Source organism: Micropterus dolomieu, linkage group LG22, assembly GCF_021292245.1.
Source record: "Micropterus dolomieu isolate WLL.071019.BEF.003 ecotype Adirondacks linkage group LG22, ASM2129224v1, whole genome shotgun sequence".
Taxonomy (NCBI): Eukaryota; Metazoa; Chordata; class Actinopteri; order Centrarchiformes; family Centrarchidae; genus Micropterus; species Micropterus dolomieu.
This window is the reverse complement of record NC_060171.1, coordinates 5,957,767-5,963,250: the sequence shown is the minus strand read 5'-3', so window position 1 is coordinate 5,963,250 and position 5,484 is coordinate 5,957,767. Positions and strand designations below refer to the sequence as shown.

General features: G+C 38.9%; 1 long non-coding RNA gene across 1 annotated transcript; it reads right to left on the bottom strand.

The window, feature by feature from the left end:
- Positions 1–616: 616 nt before the first annotated feature.
- LOC123962264 lies at positions 617–5,040 on the bottom strand. Its single transcript, XR_006822888.1, has 3 exons — positions 4,753–5,040; positions 3,687–3,787; positions 617–753 (listed from the first exon to the last, which is right to left on the bottom strand). It is a non-coding gene; the product is annotated as an uncharacterized LOC123962264 (long non-coding RNA).
- Between the last annotated feature and the right edge of the window lie 444 nt (positions 5,041–5,484).

The following is a 5,484-nucleotide window of genomic DNA, read 5'->3' as shown; positions in this document are numbered from 1 at the left end:
TATTATGCATATTGCGATATATTGCAATTCATTACTTGTTTCCTCAACTTCAAATTGTGTCCCCAAAAGGAAAACTCTTTTTCTCATGGACTGAAAAAGCAATTGATTATTATTATAGTATTATAGTATCAAAAAGTAAAATTCTCATGAACAATTTATATAATAAAAGATTAATACTTGACGCCTGTGTATCGATACAATATTGCCACGGAAAAAATTGTAATACAATGCGAAAAAAGTTTGATAGGTCCAACAGTTTGTCGGACTTAGCAATAGTATCTAAGGGGGGCATGGCTTAGTGAAGAGTCAATTTGGACATTTTCACTTAGGGGTGTCCTCACTGTTGTTGCCAACGCTTTAGACATTAATGTCTGTGTGATGTGTTATTTTGAGGGGACAGTTAATTTACACTGTTACACAAGCTGTCCACTCACTACTTTACATTGTAGCAAAGTGTCATTTCTTCAGTGTTGTCATATGAAAAGATATAATCAAATATTTACAAAAATGTGAGGGGTGTACTCCATTTTGTTAGATACTGCACTGATATACAGTATACACCTATATATTGATTTGGATTCATGAATTTCTTAACAATTCATCATATATAACAGACCTACCCGTTCCCTGGGATATTGACCAAAGAAGTCAGGATGGACTGCAAAATAAAACGGTCTGAGTGCATTGACAGCATCTGCCCCTGATAGAGCTCTCTGCTGAACTAAATGTGTGGCCACATGTTTCCTCTCCAGCCTACAGAGAAAAAGATATGGAAGTTAACTATTGTTGTAGTTGTATTCCATCTTGTGTAGAACAGACACACAGATCTTCACACTATAACACGTTGTTGTGAGTTACTTTACTGTCAATCAACTAATCAATTCAGCACTAACTTCAATACATGAAGTCCTTTAATCCCTGAGTCCTTTATTCCCTGAAAACTGCAGTCATTAAGCCACTCTTAAAAAAGAGCAATCTAGACAGTTCACTAATGAGCAATTACAGGCCCATATCAAATCTCCCGTTTTTAAATAAAATCATTGAAAAGGCTGTTTTTCAACAGCTTAGTGCTTTCTTAGCACTAAATAACTGTTTTGATGTCTTCCAGTCAGGTTTTCAACCACACCACAGCACTGAGACAGCTCTTGTTAAGGTCTTCAATGACATCCATTTAAACACTGACAGTGGCAGAATTTCAGTCTTAGTATTATTGGATCTCAGTGCTGCATTCGAGACGGTCGACCACAACATATTACTAGACAGACTTGAAAACTGGGTTGGACTTTCTGGCGCAGTACTAAACTGGTTTGAATCCTACTTAAAAGGACAGGGACTACTTTGTGTCTATAGGTAATCACACATCTGAGCTGACAAAAATGACGTGTAGTTCCCCAAGGCTCCATTCTGGGACCTCTTTTGTTTAACATTTACATGCTTCCACTGGCTCAGATTATGAAAAACAACAAAATATGTTACCATAATTATGCAGATGACACACAGATTTACATAACAATTTCAAAAGGGGACTATGATCCCATACAAGTGCTGTGTAACTGTATTGAGCAGGTCAACGATTGGATGTGCCAGAATTTTCTTCGATTAAACAAGGATAAAACTGAAGTTATTGTTTTTGGAGCCAGGGAGGAACGATTGAAAGTCAGTGCTCGACTTCAATCTGTAATGTTAAGAACCACAAATCAAGCCAGAAATCTTGGTGTAGTCATGGACTCAGACCTGAATTTGAGGAGCCACATTAAGACAATTACAAATTCAGCCTACTATCACCTGAAGAATATATCAAGGATTAAAGGACTTATGTCTCAGCAGGACCTGGAAAAGCTTATCCATGCATTTATCTTCAGTCGACTCGACTACTGTAACAGTGTCCTTACAGGGTTCCCTAAGAAATCCATCAGGCAGCTGCAGCTGATTCAGAACGCTGCAGCTCGAGTCCTCACTAAGACCAAAAAGGTGGATCACATCCATCCAGTTCTGAGGTCTTTACATTGGCTTCCTGTATGTCAAAGAATTGATTTCAAAATCCTGCTGTTAGTTTATAAAGCAGTAAATGGTTTAGGGCCAAAATACATTTCCGATCTACTGCTTTGTTATGAACCATCCAGACCTCTCAGGTCGTCTGGGACAGGTCTGCTTTCTGTCCCCAGAATAAAAACTAAACAAGGAGAAGCAGCGTTCAGTTATTATGCTCCGTATATTTGGAACAAACTCCCAGATAACTGCAGGTCTGCTGAAACAGTCAGTCCTTTTAAATTAAGACTGAAGACTTTTCTTTGTACCATTGCTTTTAATTAAATATTTAAGATTTTTCTTTTTATTGATAACTTACACTGCACTGTAACTTTTACTGTCCTGTTTTCTTTTTCTTTGTTTTTAGCTTTTTATCATTGCTTTTAATTAAATATTTACACGGTGAGAAATGAGTAGGTAGTTGAGTGAAAAGATTCTCACGCCCGAGTGATTTGCAGGAACCTGTGTCCACCTGTAAACGCGCAGGTGGGTCTAGAGTATAACTGGATCAAAGTGGCCTGCGGACAGACATATCCTGGTTTCTCTGTAGTGTCCGAGGGTTTTCGGAGTTTCAATGGACCCAAAGATTGCTGTGGACCCAAGTACAGACTAGCTATAGAGAGTAGATTAAGTGTACTTCTCTGTTTATTCTTTTTTCAGAATAACTGTAGCTCAATTATTTGCTCAACCCCTCAGCCTGTTTTTTATTTTCCATTTCACTCCTTCAACCCTGATTGTAACACTGTAACTTTTATTATATTTCCCTGTTGCTTTTATGTTTTATGTAAAGCACTTTGAATTACCTTGCTGTTAAAATGTGCTATACAAATAAACTTGCCTTGCCTTTAATGTAAAATCCATCAACCATATTTTATTATTGGAGATGAAGGTGAATACATGGGCCTGATACAGGATTCTGTTCAGTGGTTCTAGCAGAAACGCCTCCAGCTCAATGCAAACAAGACAGGGGATATTAGTGCTGGGTTAGGGTTAGTTTCTCAGGATAAGACATCCCTTGATCACACCAGTGAACATCCAGGATGTGGACACAGAGGTAGTTTGGGCATACAGGTATCAGTGTGTTTGCAGCAAACGGGGACTGGACTGACAACACAGATGCCCAACAAACATGGACAGAGTGGACTGCTGAGGAGAGTGACCTCCTTTGGAGTCTGTCTGCTCCAACAAAAACTATTTCTGCAGACGTGAGTCGCTTTACCCTTTCCCAATTATATTCACACAAGTTCAAGTTTCAATACACTTTGTAGGTACTAAGTACAGATATTCAAGCTAGTAGATATTCAAGCTTTGTATTGTATATAGAAGAGTTCACAATGTATTTAGTATTCTATTTTCTATAAGATTACTCACATGTATTGTGCCTCTCTTACATGCATGGTGAAATGTCAGAGTTATCAGATTGGATATTTAGTCAAAGAATGGACAAATTGGCATAGTTAGTATGTCTTTCCAACACCTTACCACAAATATCTGATGGATTGCCATGAAATCTGGTACAGACTTTAATGTTTTTCGTCTAGCATCATCCCTCTGAGATGATTGAAATAATTTCAGCCTCAACTATTCTTGAGCTTAAAACTGAAGATGATGCACCTCCAGCCAAAACCATGCACACAGTGTTAGCAAAGCAGTGTTACCTGATGGCATATCGCAGGAAGGAGGTGACAGACATAGCTGATGCTGCTTGCCACCAGATGAGCATTGAATCATGGCTTCTGCATCCAGTCCATCAGTAGTCCTAGTATCAAAGTACATAATTTTACCAAAGTGTCACCCAGCATCTGTCATCGAAGAACAGCTTTCAGCAGTATTGGGTGGGGTGGTGTTGAAATAGTGGATAAGACACATGCCTTTGGTGTGAGAGACCCGGGTTCAATTCCCCACCGTGAAGCATCCACCAATCTGAGCAAGACTTAACCTAGTTGCTCCAGACACGTATGACCTCTGACATAGGGCACGAGTAGATCTGACTGTAATCACGTCTGTGTGTTCCACTAAGACGTGTGTGAGCCTTATTCTTTCACCCGCTGTATGTCGGCATTTTCACATTAAACTCCTGGGGCACTGAAAAGGTGGTCATTCAACTAACTTTAAGAACTTCGCATCATTTCAAACATCAAATTAATTTATTTAAAACATTCAGAAATGTTCCAAACTTAACTTAACTTAATAAAGCAACAAAACAAATAATCCATTAATGATCTATCTCCAATAGTTTCAAAACATGAAATTTGACCACACTGAGCCAGAGGAAGAGTAACATTAGATGTGGAAATAGTCTGCCCACAACACAGTAGGCCTACCACACCGGTAAGAATTGAACCACCGTCACAGGACTGAAAACCCAGGATTAACCCCCAAGTGACCTCGCTAACATCAAACCCTGCTTCGGAGAACAGACTCCGGGCCCCAGCTCATCAACACAAATATCAAATTAGGACAAAATAACAATAGCAGTACTATCATCTCCGTACACATGTTGGTGTAAATTAGTGGCTAAATCAAAGTTAGTGCTTCAGCCTTGTTTGCTATGTGACTTCTACTCAACGTCATGGTTCCAGTAAGCTATTTTAGCTAGCATAAACAGTGTTAGCATCGTTATCAGTTGTTACCTACTAACAGCTAAGCTAGCTATTAGTAACAAGTAAGGGTGGTCGTTAAATTGACCACTGACAACAAACAGCGAGGTAACTCTGCCCTTACCGTAGGATCGCTAGGTTGGCTGATCTGCTTTGATTTCCCTTCCACTGTTCCTTTTTTAACACAAGCAGTAGGTTACTATTCCGCCACCAGCTGGACCGGCAGACTAGACACGTCTATGGCGTATTGCTGCCCTCCACTGTTCGTGATTCGCTATTCACATCTTACTTAATGGTAATTGCCTATATCCTTTTGTATAATCCAGTTTTATGTATGTACTCGATAATTTTCTTCATTTCCAACTGTCCAAATTAAGTGGAGTGCGTAAGTTAAAAACAATTTCTCCAGTTCCTCCCAGGTACCTGAACAATGTCCTCCTTTGACGAGAGTACTTCTGCAATGAAATGCTTCACCGTTTCCTTGTCTCCACATTCACATTTTCTGTCAGGATGTTTACCAATCAGAGCCAGCCCACTCCTCAGCCCACAATGCCCAAACCTCAATCTGGATAAAACTACTGCATGTTTTATGACATCTTTCTTTTGCTTGTTTTCATAAAATATAGGTCAACAACAAGATCTGGGATTAACAATGTAGGTATATCTGAACGACATATTGGTGGACATACATTCAAATTCTCAATACCAATTTCATCTGCCATAGATTAGATTTTATTTATTTATTTTTATGAAATATCTTACTTCAATTATCCATTTACTTCAATTATCCTGATCCTTGTTTTTCAATTTATAACTTACATTGTCTGCTGCTATGTTCGAGTGTGCTGTGGTATCA